Source organism: Mastigoproctus giganteus, chromosome 9 (genome assembly GCF_048544385.1).
Source record: "Mastigoproctus giganteus isolate SK-2022 chromosome 9, ASM4854438v1, whole genome shotgun sequence".
NCBI classification, from domain to species: Eukaryota; Metazoa; Arthropoda; class Arachnida; order Uropygi; family Thelyphonidae; genus Mastigoproctus; species Mastigoproctus giganteus.
The window spans coordinates 15,197,976-15,215,901 of NC_143583.1; positions in this window are offsets into that span (position 1 = coordinate 15,197,976).

The window sequence follows — 17,926 nt, forward strand, 5'->3', positions numbered from 1 at the left end:
ATGCGAGCAGAAAAGTTTCCGTTGCATTATTAATCCTTCGCCGAAGAATACTACGAGTTTGTACGAGCACGTCGGGTAAGAGTAGTGTTTAGGGACCCGAAGACTGCATTTAAAATGAAACGTAATGAGTTACATCGAATTGGTGTCAAATTACGTTTATCAATGAAAACCCGCGAGATATCTGATTAGGAACATTCCTGAAGACAGACCACTAAACAAACATCACCCTAATTGAGTTACAAAGTGAAGGAACATCGCGGGTCAATTAGAACTGAAAGCGCGCGCACTGAAAAAGAAATACATCAGACATTTACTAAGATGCAGTATTTTTGAAAAGAACATTGAGTGGTTAATTTATCACTAGTGATTATCAACAGAAAATCTTGCCATTCAAATTAAAAATACATTTTTGGAATAAACCGAAAGTGGATATTTTTATAAGCATGGGGCAAATCACCGCACCCAGAAAACATATAATGGGATCCACCACTTTTGCCCCCCCTCTAAAATTGCTCGGTAAGCATACCTTTGGTGTTGGATATTCAACACAAAACTAAAACGGTGGTTGCAATTTGTTTAACACAATGACAGCGTCTTGAATACTCCAAAATACTCAACTGATCTTGTAGACTTGGTTGGTATACTTTAGTTGCCATGGTGCGTTAGATCATACGTCCTTTCACATAAATGCAGTAGACTTAGTCCTGTAACCTAATTGTCAAATGTTGTATGCGTATTACACTGCGACCCATAGACTTTACTTTGAGGGAAAAAGAAACAAATGAACGAATACACGTGAACCTACAATTAATATGAGGACACCCTTCCTTTGGTAGTTGGTCAAGTCCGCCCAAGCGTCACGTGTCAAACATGCACATGGCGCTTGGTGAGCGTGACATTTCAACGACTCTGAAGATCCCTAGGTCTTAGATTAGTGATGTGATCTGCAAATGAAAGCCGACTGGTGCTGAAACAGTTACGAAAAGACCGGAAAATCTATGAAGCTGACTAAATGTGACAGGAAAGCCCTACAGAGAATTGTTCGCTTGTAAAGCAGGTCGACATTGTCGCAAAATACACAACCCCCACGTGAGACGATCGGAACACGTCAACACCAGTACAGTGAACAGAACGTTGCCTGGTGGCCGCATGACCGTGGATTACCATGGTCATGCAGCCATCGACAAGCCAATAATCACCTTGACTACTGTTCTACGCCCTCTAGCTTGGTATAAGACCGCCGTTTTTGGACCATGGAACAATGGAAAATTGTACTTTGGAGTGATGAGTCGCGGTTGTTTTTGTTCTCGGGTTTTAGACACATCAGCGACTAAGGCCATATTGCTCCGTGTATATTGTCTGTAAACTGTGTGTGTGTGTGTGTGTGTGTGTGTGTGTGTGTGTGTGTGTGTGTTCTGAGGTAGATTTTTTGTTTGTTGGATGAAAAACCTAACAGCTTTGTGAAAAAGGCCTATAAAAATTCCTTCCGTCATCGATGGGATTCTATAACTCTGGTCTTTTCCGCCCGGTGTGGAGAACAAGTGGATATGTATTATTGTTAAGGACGGCTCCTAAAACGTTAGTTCGAATCCACCTCGTATCACTGTAATTTTACAGACTCTGTAAAATTGGACCAGACAAGGATAGTGTAAGGTTTGTGTAGTTAATGCGTATTGTGTTGTTTGTGCTGGTCGCTTGGCTACCCAGAAGCAGCAATCACCGAGAAAGGTGAGTACCCGTCCACTCCAAGGGAAAGATAGGACGCTTTGGTCTCAGTTTATAAAACACACCTCTGGGAGTCCACTCAAGAGGTGGGGGGGGGGGAAGGCTAGGAAAAAAAAAAAAACAAGAAGCAAAAAAAGAAAGAAACAAAAAGTAAAATTAAAAAAGTAATGATAATAAAGTGGAATAAAAATAAAAAATAAAATAAAATAATTAAAAAAAAGAAAGTAGAGCTTAAAATTCTTGACACTTTCCTTCAATGGTCCTTTCCACTTATGTCACTATCTGGAGAAAAATAGTCTTATAATATAATAAAACACCCTTTTGCTCAATCCCCACTCCTTAACTACTGGGGACTGATCCCCACATTAACGAGTGTGTGTGTGTGTGTCCTGGTATCAAGGGTGGCCCCTAGGCATAACCCATCTCCACCTAGTGGATCTGTATTGAATGTAGGACCTCTGCAAAGGAGCAGCCAATACCTGTGCAGCTGCTATCTGGTGCCTGTCCCCAGGCGCGAGTAGCCAGACCTGGTTTTTTTTTTTAAACCTTTTACATGCCAAAGTGCACGAAATCCCGCACCCACTGGAGGTAGTGCAATACCAGTGGGTGCCCGCTATCCCGCTCACAGGCTGCCCAGGCCTAGAGCCAGCAAAAAAAAAAAAAAAAAAAAAAAAAAAACAAGGCTGGAGCTCCAGAAACCCATTGAAGTCACACAGCCAAGACAAACATTTGTAAAGAGACCTGCAGTTATCAGTAGCATTATACATCAGTTATCCTATTAAGTTTAGCATTAACAAGGAAATAAACTGTTAACATTGATCACTATTTACATTACAGTGAGATTTACCACTCTCTCTGTTTGACAGTTCTAGCAACAGAATTTGAAAATTATTTACAGTCGGTTTTACAGCAACATAAGTTGTTACTTACCAATAGTTACATATAAATTTACATATAAATATTTAAGTTACATATAAATATTACAATTCTTCGAGGTTAGCTTCCTAATAATTTAGGCCAGTTTATACACAAAGCTTCTTGTAATCCCATCCAGCATCACTTAGAGGAGAAAGGGGTCTACCTGTCATTTCCTGTTGCGTTGATGGCTATCTTCCGATATGTTCTTCCCAAAAGTGAGTTAATCTGGATCATTATGACACCACAGTAGAGTTTCTAGCCGCAAGTCTTTTCTTGAAAACTGCCGCAGAGAACTGTTGAAATGTAGTGAAGACATCAGAATTTTCGATGAGCAAATGTACATTATTTTCTGAGAGATTATTTATTTTACTCAGCAGTACCTGTCTTTCATTCGAATAATCGTTACATTCAAAGAGAACGTGCTGCCATGTCTCAGATGCTCCGCAGTGACAGAAAGGGTCAGGCTCAAGGCTCCTTTCGAAAAGTTTAGCCCTGAGCGATCCGTGGCCAGTCATTAAATATGATGTAGTCATGCTAGGCACAAACCATTTTGAGACTGTGGGTAATGACGCGAATTCAACATTTGAGATGTATCTTCGTGTGACCTCACCGTGTTCACTTTCAGCCCATCTTTGCTGCCAAACAGCGGTGAGTTCCTTCCAGAGTCTTCGTTTTTCCTCTTTTATTCTGTTCGTAGGGTCTGTTACAATGTTAAAAATATTTACAGAAATTCCTTTTTTGAGATTGTAGATCATACCCCTGTAGGAGATATAAAGGTCCAGAGGCAGGGTTCCTGCTAGAACTTGTAGGGCATTATTCGACACCGTCCGAGGAGCTTGTAGAAGTGTGAGCAACACCGAACGCTGTAATGAAAGAAGTTTAGTCCTGATCTTAGTTTTTGAGACCCTCCAGAACCAAACACCTGCTGCGTACGCAGCAATTGGTAGGAAGATAGTCTTATAGTATAAAGACAACGTCTTTTTGCTGAGGCCCCATTCTTTTCTGGAAATCCTTGCGATTCCAGCCGTGAAGTTTTTAATTTTCTCAGAAATTTTGGATACGTGAGTATGAAAGTTTAGTTTGTCATCTATTGTAAGTCCCAAGTACTTGGTGCTGGATACGTAGGGGATTTGTGAGCCATTTAGGATAACTCTGGGAGGTCTGCCATAATTGAATTGCTTTCGAAAAACCATGAAATTTGTTTTTGTAGGGGAAATTTTGAGCTTATTTAGATTCGCCCAGTTGGATAAATCATCCAATATTGTTTGGATCTTTTGTTCCAAGATTGTTCTTGACATTCCAGTAACGCCAACCGCCAAGTCGTCTGCATGTGCAATTTTTTTGCAATCTCCATTTTTCTTTGTCAGCCATTGGTCTAAGACCGCATTCCAGAGGAGAGGCCCCAGGACTGAACCCTGCGGGCACCCTCGGGAAGCAGTCGTGCTGTAAGTCAGGTGTTTGGCACAAACCTTGATCTGTCTGTCTTGAAAGTATGATCTCATAATTTGGTAGATATGATTATCACACATGGCTGAACGTAGCGACCCGAGGGCGCTCTCCCACCATAGGGAGTCGAATGCGCCCTCGAAGTCCACGAACACCACCAAGACATACTTACTGTGAGAATCCTGGATGTATTTCAGAAGAGAAATTATAGCATCTTCGGTCGAGTGACCCTTTTTGAATCCGTGTTGATGATCTGAGCACAATTGCTGGTCCGATAACATGCTTGCAATTCTGGGAGAAATTAATCTCTCAAAAAGTTTCCCTAAGTTAGCCAGGAGGGATATTGGTCTGTACGCCCTTGGGTTTGTTTTGACTTTTCCAGGTTTATATAAAATTTTCAGTAGAGCTAGTTTCCAGGGTTTGGGAAAAAGTCCTTCGAGGAAGCATTTATTGTACATATTCAGTAGTATATTGGGAAACAGTTTAAAAAATTTCACAATTACCAAATTCTCTAGCAAGTCAATGCCAGGGCATTTTTTCTTATTGAGTTTAGCAGTAGCAGCTCCTAGTTCCACGAGAGTAAAAAGGCAAACATCGGTAGATCCAACATAATTCTGGTTTTTCCTCCTGACCTCTGCCTGTTCTGGAGTATCACAGTGAGGTAGATCCTTTGGAAACAAATTATCAACGATCGTTCCGACAGTAGAGTGCCAGTCTGTTGTTTCTAGGTTATTACTAATTACAGTCTGATAGATATCTCCACTTATCAGTTTATTCCTCATTATTTTATATATGATCCCCCAGGGGTTGGTATTCCCAACATCTTTGACCAAGTTTTGCCAGCAGGTCCTCTTACTTTCAGATATGGCTCGATGGAATAATTTTCTTTTCTCTCTATAACTGTTTTTCAGCCTTTCAACGTCCTCGTTAGAAAGATGTCTACTACGCTGATATAAGCGTCTGGCTTGTTGAGTTTGAAGCCTCAAATCAGAAAGCTGAGCGTTCCACCATGGCACTGAAGGCTTTCTTATATGTTTCCTTTTACTTGAGTTTGACATAGCTATATATAGATGTTGCTGAACAGTGTCTACATATTCTGAAGCCGATAGTTGGTTTAATGCTTCTGCATCCTCCCCATTAAATACTGTACGCAGATAATTCTCGAATTTTTTCCAGTTGACTTTATCCGTACGGTATCTTCTTAAGTCATGGACAGGGACAGTCAAGTCATTGTGTTGGGAGTTCTTTGATATGTTGAACGTGATAGCCCTGTGATCGCTGTTCACCAAGGAGGGTTTCACGTCCCAGTTTCCAGTTTTGTCATCCATCCTTATGGAAGTAAGTGTGACGTCAATGTTTGATTCTCCGTTGGTAGTGGAGAAAGTAAATGGTTTATTTTGTACATTTTTAATACAAAGGCTGTGAGCCATAATTAAATTTTCAAATTGGGCTCCCCGAGGATCAGTGAAGCCACTGTTCCAGAACATCGATTTGGCGTTCAGGTCCGCCGCCACCACCAAGTTATTATTTGCGAATTTATCACAGATCTTGTCCAGTAGATGCAATGCTATATGCACATCTTCTGAGGGGGGACAGTATAGTGAAGTTAGGTAGAAAGAGATGGAACTAGAGGATACGAGGATACAGGTAGCATTCGCTGAGCATTCTCCTGTAATCGCAGTAATAACTAGTTCGTTATTAAACACAACAATTGCAGTTTTGGGTGGAGGATCACAAGTTGCTATGATTCTAGTGGAATTGGGGTAGCCCATGATTTTATGCGCCGTTCCACCTACTTGGGATGAATAATATGGTTCCTGTAGACAGACAATATCATAATTATGTTCTATGGCTACGTTTCTGATCTCATCAGCTGCGGCTCGCGAGCGCTGTGCGTTTATCTGTAAAATTCTAATTGTGTCTGTATTTTGAGAATAGCCAAAGTTATTTCTGCTTGTAGTTGTATTATCCATCAACGATACGCTTATTTGCTAGTTCCATCGCTTTTAAAAACTCGGGGCACTTGCCATCCCTGACTGAGTGATTGGAGTCCTTGTTCTTGCGTTTACAGTTTATGCATTTTGGTGATTCTTCTCTGTTGGGGCACTCTGCGAAGATGTGACCCCCATTGGCACAGTGACTACATGACACGGTTTTATGAGGGCAATTTTGTGCAGAGTGCCCGTAGGCCAGGCACCTGAAACATTTGTTAACTACGGTGAATTTTCTGAACTTATGCGATGTAAAGCCTAAATATATTCGATTGTTTTGAAGTAAACAGTGGAGAAGTTCAGGATTGAATCCAATCACCCAGTTAGTAATACTGTTTCCAGAACCTGAGCTGAACCTAAATGTTGTACCCTCGTTTACCTCCTGTTGTGAGAAGGAATAATCTTTTAAATTTTTATGATACAGGTCGTCCAAGATATCTGCCTTACTATAATCTTTTGGAACTCCATAGACTAAAATTGTTGGGTTTGACATTTTTGGCTTTTCTATTGAAAGTCCTGCATTCTTGAGTGCAGGCAAGGTACAGATTTTGGTGGCATCATATGAGTTTGTAGTCTCTACTAACAAACCCTTGTTCCGGAGGAGTCTGATGTTCTTAACTTTCATTTCTTTATACTCGGCTTTGAGTGTGTTTGTCACCGCATTCCTAATGTCTTGACTGGACTGTATCACTGAGTTAGCAGTGGGTCTTAGGATTAGTATATTGCGTGGATCACCAGGTCGAGAAATCCAGGGGGTTTTGGCAGGCTCTGAATGGGCCACCATCTGTGGTTCATTTGACATTTCTGTTGATAGTTGTCTAGGCTTTTCGCCCCGTCTTCCGGAATTAACTTTCTCCAATGGATGGGATCGCTCAGGATCAAGTCGGCCCCATTTTGATTTTGCAGCCTCTGCAAAAGTCTTTTTCATCAACGATTGATTTCCTCCATGGGAACCTCCTGGGGAGAGTATATGTTGATCAAAAATATCTGCCCGACATTCTGTGCTGGTCGTCTTGGCCTTCAGCCTCTCATTATCTATTATTAGAGCCATTGTTAGTGCCTCCATGTCAGCCCAAAGGCTGTGAATGAAGTTTGATGCAATTTTCGTAACCATACTGGTATCTGCTGACATAAAATCTCCGAGCGCCTTCTTTATTTTTACAACTGTGGCGTGTACAATAGTTGGATCCAAAGAAGCTCCAAGATCCAAGGTATCGGTGAAAGACGTGCTTTGAACCCCTGTTGTCTGGGAGGGGCTAATATTTTCAGTATTTTCTGGATTTGTTGGTTCTGTTTTGTCACCAACTGTGCCAGTATCTTTCTGTACTGTATTTTTAGACTTTGAATCTTCCGGATTAGTGTGTGCGTTTTGGTGTGAACTTCCATTTTCGTGGTCTGTTCGAGTCCTGGTACATGGTGTACTACTCTGACAGTCGTGACTGGGTGTAGCGGATGACCGGAGAAAGCTACCTGTCGCACTGTATTGACCCGCCAATGAAGTTTGGCAGAGGCAGCGTGATATCTAGGGCTGTTTTCCATATTTGCCCTAGGACCACAGGTTGTTTTGGACAAAACCGTGAATGCTCAGTCCATCCAGACATCCTGGACAATAATGCTTAACCTGCATTGTGGCTACACGTCTGATAAGGTCCACACCTATATCAGCAGGATAGCGTGCCATATCATACTGCTAGTATTGTGACGAACTGGTTGGACTGAACAGGCAACAGCCCTCACTTCCACGCTATAGAGAACCTCTGGGATGAACTGTATTGGCAGATCGGATGCCTGTAAGGAGAGACTGCCCAAAAACAGAGCTTAAATGGACGCTGCTTTGAAAGCCGAATATGTTCCGAAAATATCGGAATACGTTCACAAAAAAACTGGCGGAGAGTGTTCTTCAGAGGGTAGAGGGTGACATAAAGGTTTCGGCACGCATTATTAGTTATCCTGGAAATAAATGTCATTTGTAGATATGTGGGTGTTCTGATATCAATAGTAGTGCAGTGTATCTGCTTCACCACCGACTTTCTTACTTAGAACAGTATTTGCGATAAGTAGCAAAAGGAGCATTCACCATAGAGTATGTCCATTGTACACAGTTAAGATGCTGAAATAGAACCGATCAGCTAAAATTTCAACAGAAATGGAGCCCTGGAACATTAAAATAGAATATGCTTCCGTTTATGAAAAAGAAAAGCCAGTATGTTTGTATTCCAACGGACTGCCGTAGTTTCCAATCAATGGTGAGCTGAGATTGTATGTTTTCAATATTTTATCAGCCTTCCTGTTGAATAAACCAACATTTCGCTTCAAATCACGTGTGGGCAACGCACAAATCATTAGATATTCTGCTAGCTGCAATTTGTTTGTGCAGGTGTAGCGGATGAGTTTTTGGTTAAAGAATTTCCTTCGACGCACTGCTCACTGCAGACCCCTGATCAAAATACTGCAGGGTTAGAACGGATTTGCTTTTTCTTAGTGGAACCGTCGGAATCTGTTTTTTTGCATCGTAAAGTGAAAAAACCTGCATTACTTAGCGAGTTATTCTAACTACACTGGAAGCACAAATACATTAAGAGAATCCGCGATGGTTTTCTTCTTTTGTTTGATGGCATCTGGGCAGGGGTAACTGCTGTTTTCAATTATTTACTTCCGAGAGAAACTGCCCAAACTACGAAAGAGGATTTTGATCCAGCTACACTTAATCCCTGATAGAATTTTTACCTAAGTTTCTCCCTCTGTAGAGTACGCAATCTCTGGAAAAAAAAAATGAGAAATTAACTTAAGTTTTCAGTTACCGTACGCTCCTGCGGATGGTGAAGTTACATTCCTTCATTCACTCCTAAATATCCTGAGGTTATCTATATGTACGAGTTGAATCTTTTAACGCGCTAACTGAAATTCTTTTGACATTTTATGTCTCATAAGTGTGAAATATGATAATATTAATCCAATATCTGTTAGGAGTCGAGTAAATTTCCCAGTGGATTCTCCATAGCTCTACCATATGACTCGTTTCCCATTGCTATGCTAATTTCTGCCTCTCCACTTGCAAAGGGAGCAAAATCCCATTTTCCACCTACGAAAGGGCTTTTGTGACGTTACCCAACAGCATCTCTCATTACTAAGCAACTCTCACAGTCCTAGTCCAGCGACAGAATTATTCATAAGGTAATATTACGACTCAAAGTTAATGGAAAGCGGGTCCAATTAGGAGAGCAACTGCATATTATATCAACTTGGAGAAATAGTCACCAATTTTAACGCAATCAACACGTTCTTGGATATGATTGCCTTCTATGCACCAGCAGCCTCCTTTGAATGAAGGAGAGATGGGTAATTAGATGTCTAAAACTGCACGAACGCCTCCAAAACAAAACTAGAGACGACAAAATGCACCCGTTTTGTATTCTGTTTCCATGAGAGAGCGAAAGTAAAAACAGAAATTAGTTTACAGTGCGAATTTGCAGTTAAGAGGGAGGATGAAATTATAATGAATTAGGAAGCATAAAAATAGAAATACAAATTGCTTTTCACTTACACAGAACGGTTATTTCATAAGAGAAGATTTAATAATGGCTCGGACATGTCAGGTCTCGTAACCTAGCAACGGTGTCTTTCTATCAGTACATTAACAATCACCTGTTTTCTGTCTGTCGTAAATTATTAATGATTCTTAAGTGTACGTTTGGAGCTTTACATTTGGTTGCGATGTCGAGTTTGAAGATAAGTAATATCTGTCACCTTGATTTCGAAGAACATTCTTCGAAGTGGAATTTTAAAAGGTCTTTCGCCTTAATTAATTTCAGTGAAAAAGTACTTTGATCATTAACTTTCTCATTTTAGCCTTCGTGACGTGTGCATCGCTGATATTTCCTGATAGTTAGAGCTCGCAACAATTTATTTAATAAATATGGAATGGAGCTGTCAGATGTTGGCATTTCTCACTTTTGGGATGTTCGTCTCCTGACTTGGGTAGATTTTAAGGAGTTTTGTCTGAACATCTGTTGATAACCATATGGTTTGTGTTGCTTTTAAACAAAAGAAAGCAAACACAACAGGAAACGCAAGGGAAAAATAAAACGAGAGAGACAGAGATAAAACGTAGAAAAGGAATGATGAAAATAAGGAGAAAGAGAGGGAACTCTGAAAATAAGAAAAAAATGGGAGGAGGAGAAAGAGAGTAAACTAGACAGAGAGAGAGAGAGAGAGAGAGAGAGAGAGAGAGAGAGAGAGAGAGAGAGAGAGAGAGAGAGAGAGAGAAACGGGAGAGAGAACAGAGAAAAAGAGAGAAACAGAGGGATGTAGTAGTAGTAGTAGTGGCGGCTTGTGATGTAAAAAAGCAAGTGTATAAGCTTATGCAGCATCAGCCAAAAAAAAAAAAAAAAATTCACACCATTTCCTCCAAATGCCTGTCCAGTTCCTCCTTAACTTTATTCAACCTATCAGCTTCCACAACGACAGATGGAAGTTTGTTCTAGCAATTAACTACCCGCTGGCTAAAGACATATTTCCGCACATCTATTCTACATCTGTCTTTTCTTAATTTGAATTTATGCCCCCTTAGGTTCGTAATCTGAACAAGTGGAAGGATCCCATCAGAATTCAGCGTGCTCAACCCATTCAAGGCCTTATACACCTCAATCAGATCACCGCGCAGGTGCCTAGTCTCCAGCCACTGCAATTTGCAGAACTTAAGCCTCTCTTGTAAGAGGATCCCTTCATTCCCCTCACCAATCTTATTGCCCTTCTCTGTACACGCTCAAGCTTATTGGAGGCTTGAAGTGGTGAAACCCATGTTTAGTGTCTAGAGCAAAGTTTCCGGTATCCCCCTCCCCCATACTTCTCCTTCAACCCATGCATGGTACTAAGTACTATAGGTTTTGATACCTTTTGTGTTTGGGGTTTTCATAAAAAAAAAAAAAAAAAAAGTAAATCTACATCCTTCCTAAAATGAGGCCTCCAGACCTGTACGCAGTACTCAAGGCGTGGCCTGACCATTGCATTATACAGAGGGACAATCACCTTCTTCTCCCTGGTAGCAAAATTCCTATATATCATTGACAAAACCCCATGACCTGCCCTGGCAGCCTGTCTGCATTGCTCAGAAAACTTCATATCTGACTGCACAATTACTCCCAGGTCTTTTTCATTTTCTACCACCTTAAGCGTAGTACCACACAGTTGGTACGTTTCTCTGGGGTTACTTCTACCCATATGCAGTACTTTGCATTTGTCAAGGTTAAACTTCAGTTGCCACTTCTTAGCCCATCTGCCCAAATTATCTAGATCTAGATAATTTTCGAGATAATCTAACGATCGTAGAATGAGACTGGGAATGTAGAGCAATGGAGAGAATGAAACGGAAAGAAATAGAGAAACGACGGATGGGGGAAAGACAGAAGGAGAAAGAAAGAGAGAGGGGAAAAGGAAAAATATAGAGAAAGAGAGAAGAAACAAAGAGAGAGATTAGATTGAAAACAGGAAGAACGTTAGAGACAGAGAAAGGGAAACGGAGAGAAAAACGACACAGAATAGAACAAGGGGAGCAGAGGGAAAGACATTTCAGTGAAATTCAGGCAATTGTCTGGCTAGGACTTGCAAAGTGCACCCTGGTTCCTGATCAGAGTAAACACGTACCTCGAAGAGAAGCGAGAGAAAAAGGAAAATGTGGAAAGAGACATTCGAGAGACAGAAATAAAGAGAAAATTGGAGAAGACGCATCACTCTTTCCGGCTATTCCGTTATAGAGAAAAAATGAGAAGGAATCAAAAGGAAACGATCGTTAGATTATCTCGAAATGGTTATCCGATTGGCTATTATGCTATCTCAGATGTCGAGGATAGGATGGACCGACATCCACACACCACGGTTTATCTGGAAAAGCTGATGGAGAAGCCATAACAAAAAACAACATCTCTTGATCGTTACTCGAAAGATAACCTTCATAATATGAGGGTGAAATGGCGAGCGACTGCAGTTGTGTGTTTTTTATTTCTCTTCCTCGACATGCATTTCGGTGTTTCCAATACATTTAAGAAGTCGCTTTCTTAATGCTTTTCCGATTTCTGCCTTCTACGAAACTAAATAAACATGCGAAGCGCATTTAGATTTCCAAGGGGCAGCGCCGCACTAAAAAGCAAATACACGTTTTCTTACGAAACTTAAACGAATGCCATCTGCAAAGCATTTTTACATTTCTCTTATACTGCTTTCAAAAATTGCGATACAAAAGAAAAAGGCACTTTTGTGAAAAAGGTTTAGAATCATATTTTAAGGAAAAAGAAATCTTCCATCGACGGTACCGCCATCTGGCGAGATTGTTTAGTATATAATAATATTATATACGCTAGAGACATATTATAATGATTTTAAATAAATATTTAAACTTTTGAAAATCTAAGTTATATTAGACACTCCAAGTGAACTCAGTTTTCCTTTTTATCCTTGCGCAGTGATGTTAACGAATCCAGCACAAAATGAATGCTGAAGTCTCTCCTTGAAGATCTTTGTTCAAAGTTTAGTGAAGCGTATGACGCTGACTCATTTCGTAAGCTGCGCAGACAATTAAATCAGTCCCTTTATGTCCCGGGGTAATTTCCCTGTCACATTTGATGCGATACATTTCCCGCAATTTCTAACTCGCGATATTTCCCGAAATAATTGAGTTCCGAGAATTTACACTTGAAGTTAGGCTTTTCATGAGAATACTGTCTGGAAAACACACACACACACACACACGCACGCGCCACCTAAAATAATGAGACAACAATAAACAGTCTAAAAAATTTCATTATTATAAAAAAAAAAGTTAAAGTTTATTTCAAAGTTTATTTAAATGTTAAAAATAAGTTTATTAGGTTATCTTCAGTAAAAAGGTCATTAAATCTATAAAGGTCATTTCAAGGACACTAAAACCCACTAAAGTCATTTAAAGGTTACTAAAAAAACTTATCAAGGCCAATTAAAGATCATGTAAAACTAATAAGCCCATAAAGGCCAATTAAAGGCCATATAAAACTAATAAAAATTGTAAAGTTCATATATAGCTCAAAAAACAACAAAAAAAAAAACATGAAGATCGTTTAAAGGTCGCTAAAACTTATAAAGTTCATCACTAAAGTCCATAAATGTCATTTTGAAAGTTATTAAAACAAACAAAGGTCATTTAAAGGTTATTAAAACTTATAAATGTCATCAGTAAAGTCCATAAATGCCATTTTTAAAGTTATTAAAACAACAAAGGTCATTTAAAGGTCATCAGTAAAGTCCATAAATGCCATTTTTAAAGTTATTAAAACAACAAAGGTCATTTAAAGGTCAATCAGTTTTATTTCAGTTACGGACTGCATACATATTCTATAAATCACAAATACAAATCAACTTGGGCTAACCTTAAGATCTTTTCTTTGTGCACATGAGCAGCCCTCAACTATAACATACTTACCGTTGACCATCAAGCTATATTTATTTTATCCAGCTAAGTTACGAAACGAACCGTTCATAACTTTAAAAAGGAAAACATTTTAAGAAAATCCACAAAAAAGAGCATCTTTATTTCTTTAAATGGTCAAACCTATGAAACATAAAGTTAAGAAAGCTACCTTTTTTTTTTTTTTTTTTTTTTTTGTAATGGCCTCTCTTTTAGTTCAGAATAAATCCATACTTCAATACAATTAAAATAAATCGAAAATTCATGAAGGAATTTTATATACCCCGGGTATCCATGTAAATATTTTATAGAGGAACACATCAAAAACTAATTTCTAGAGAAGTTCAAAAGTGAACATCACCGTTAATTTAAACAGCGAGCAATGATTCATGGATAATAGAGAGATAAGATAAAGTCAAGAACATATGGCTTGGTCTCTGTATTTGTTTTTGTTATCTCTGTTTTCATCACATTAAGACTCAATTTGCGATCGAAGGGGTGGTCAGGAAAACTGAGATAAGCAACAGATATCATTATAAAAACATTTTGGAAGTCAATAAATTTTTACAACACAAGATAAACACTCGTTGGCATCTTTATTATGGCTACATAACCAGTTTCGATCGAAGCCGCATTATTTCAACAAGTAAGACCCATGTCTTACTTGTTGAAAAAATACCACGCAAAACTTGGGAAAAAAAAACTAACATAAATTATAACATCCCAAATATTATTTAGCATCATGGATACACATTTTATAAATGAAGAAGTGGTCCATGAAGCATCACGGAACGTCTAAGAATAATCTGTAATTCTTTAAGAAATGAAAGCAGACTACACTGCACAAAGGGAGAAGTGCTAATTATTTTACCAATTTCCATAAATTATAGCAGATATCAATGAATAGATCTGATTTTTTTTAGCTTGGGAATTTACTTTAACTTCAGTAGTATTTAACTAAAAATATCTGCAATCCTATTGTGAGCATTTTTTAAACTTATCAAGAGCAGAGCAGTTTTTTTTTTTTTAACAGTTAATAGGATGAAGTTCTTACAACTACTGAAAAGTCCATTATATTTACAACTGCATTGGACGGGAAATACGAATTATTTTACTTCTCTGGAAACATCAAGGTGACTTGATTATTCTCTAATCTCCATTTACGTGTGTAGGGGCTGCTGAGACCTTTTTTCCGATTGCTTACAAAGAGAAGTGTCCAATGCATCTTGTAGTTAGGATGTTTTTGAATGTAAACTGCGCAAAGGCGATCAGATAAGCATAGAATTGTTGCTTTCAGTTTTCAAAGAAAAATTTGATTTCTTTCAAGATGTAACGCAAGATACGCCACGATGAATCTGAACAAGGTACTATTAATAGAGGAAGGTTACTACTATATATATTTTTTTGTTATTGAAAAATATGCCACTGTAGATAATTGGAATGGAGGGATTTGGCTTTGTTTATTTCCACATTTCTTCATAATTTCAATAACTAAAGATATAATTTAAACTAACAGGTAGTTCCAAAACAGAATTGAACTCTTCATATTTCGAAAGCCTATATTTTTAATATTAAAATCATAGCTCGAATGATTTGCTTTTCTCACAAAAAAAAATAAAAATAAATAAATTAATAAATAATAATAATAACTAGGGGCTCCGCCCCTGCTCGCTTTACTCGCCAACCCCTGAGCGTGCTTTTCTACGTAATACGTAGAGGTATGATGGAATAAGTCAAATCTTTTCTACGTAAAAGACACACCTCTCGAAATGCACTGGTCGATATCTAATCTAATATATAAAAGAAAATAGAAAGTGTAAGAGAAAACTATAAAAAGTAAAATTGTGTGAACGTTGAATGAATGAATGTTATTATTGCATATTCTATCTTAGCCTCTTCACTGGAGCTTCAGGGGCCTCACGGTATTCCAAGCTCATACCATGCTGTACCTTTTCATAGCTGTCATGTTGTAGGATGTTGACACTGGCCATTTGGGGATTACCCAAATGGCCAGTGTTCCCAAATGGATGGTGTGGGACAGAGCTGAAAAAGCATGCTCCACCATAGGGACCTCTTTCCCTATGTTGTTTTATTCCTACCACCTCGGGTGGTTGAGTCTCCTTACCCCAATCCCCTTCCCACCCTGGGTGGCCCCTACCCTCTTTTGACTGGTGGCTCACCCCACCAGCCACTTTCAACTCCCTCACTCTGGACCAGGATTGGTGTCCTGTACAAAGGGTCACCTTAATCTCCTATTTCAAATCAGACGGGTGCTCCAATCCTTAACCCCTTTTATCCCACCCTCTTCCTATATCCCCATTATCACCTTTCCAATATTTTTGGGCTCTCCTTGGATGCCTAGGCTACCCCACGGTTCGCCCCGCCAGAGATTTCTTCTCTCCTAATGTGTCCTGGCCCACCTCCCTGTGGCGGTGACGGAAACTTGGGGGTATTAGTGGCCCTGCACAGGCCCCCAGGCTAAGTGTCCAGAAGAACAACACAACCCCCACACTAACATACACCCTGGCCTTATGCAGAGTGAAAATGCGGAGACACTATGATCGATATCTCAACAAGAAATGGCCTATTTAATTATTTACCTGTGCATTTGTAGTGTGCGGCACGCTCAAGGTCGAATAAATATCACTATGTAATTATATACCTGCGTTTACATAGGTAACTTAGGAAGATGCCTTTTGCATCGGGTTCCATATAATGCATTAGAAATATTGTAGTATCCAAAAGAGCAAGACTAAAATATTTAATTGAAATAATTATAAATTATACATATATTTAAAATATTTACAAAATGCTAAACTCTTTACAAATATAAAATATTCAATAATATATAAAAATCGTTACAGTGGAACATCAAACGATAGACAGTGAAATACGTGCACGAGGTTAGTGAACGTGATGGAGGCAGTTGTCAAATATTAATTGCATTTTTAGAGACGTAATTTTCTCGCCCTCTTCCCCCATTGGCTCGAATAAACATCACTAGGAGGAAAACTATTTTAATGTATAGAGAGAGATAATAATAATAATAATAATAATAATAATAATAATAATAATACAATGGTAAGAAAAGATGTTTATTCAGCCAATGGGAGAATAGAGATGCAGGTTTGGCAGTAATACGTAATAAATACCAAAATACGTAACAGAAGCTTATTTTACTGTGGTAAAAAAAAAAAAAAAAAAAACTTCTGTTTAAGATGGTCACACGCTATGTTCATCTAACATGACCACGCGGTACCATTCTTGATTTCCATATGTAACGTATTTATTTAAATAAACTAAATGCAATAAGGCATAATATTTTAAGAGTTTAAGATTCTATATCTATCTCCCACTCTCTCATCCCTTGAAAGTCCTTCGTTTCCTTCCATTCTATTTCTATCCAGGGTGCTCTGCTGTGTTTAATATAGGGGGAGTGCGATCAGGTCAACCCCGCTTTGCAATTGCACTGTTAGTGAGCAGCATGCTGTAATCAGATTTTTGTGATCAGAAGTGGGGAGGGAAAAGGATCAGTTCTTTCCTGATTCTCAGAAGAATTTTCGCTCACCCGCCAAAGAGTGCACAGGTCGGCCCTTCACACTGTCAACATTTTGAATTACAAAAAAAAAAAAAAAAAAAAAAAGAAAAAAAGCATTACTTAGACTTTGACTTTCAAAGGAAGTCAAAGAGATGGGGCCCAAGTAGCTTCACGAACAACCGAGAATGCATTCGTAGACGGCATTAAGATGCTTGTCAACCGGTGTGTTGAAAACTGATCAAAATGAGGTAAGATCCTCCCTATAGGTGACTTCAGTTTGTTTCAAAATATAATTCATAATGGGGAAGATAAGTTATGTTAGATATGAGTTCATTTGGGTGAGATCTAAACTGGTTTGTAAGAGCCCTCCCATTGTGTTCCTTTTTTTTTTTTTCTAATTATATTATACATAAGCATATTAAGCCAGAGAATCATCCCTTTCTTTTTTATTGTAATCTTGAATAGTTCGCCCTTTCTATTCATTACGATAAGAACAATTCGTTTTCCTTCCGATGCCAGTCTCCATCCAACTAAACCCCTAATCTATTTGTCAATGTAAAACAAGCTGTTCTGATATAACGTTGGCTATTTTTTGTTTACGATAGACAAAAATCTAAAGTAATACCAGAAGAACCTCACTAATGGGATTCAACTTCTTCCATGTTTGTCATCAACTTACTCAGAACTGATTAGCAAATGCCTTTGGGAAATTATCGTAAATTCAGTGAAAGCATTCGTGCAAGCTGCTGCCTTCTATTCTATACTGCGAAGAATAAAAATTGTTTTACCACCATGCAACAAAATTGGCTTTATAAGTAGAATTAGGGTGCTTTACGTTATGGGTTAACATATTGCAGTTCACATAAGGGTTAA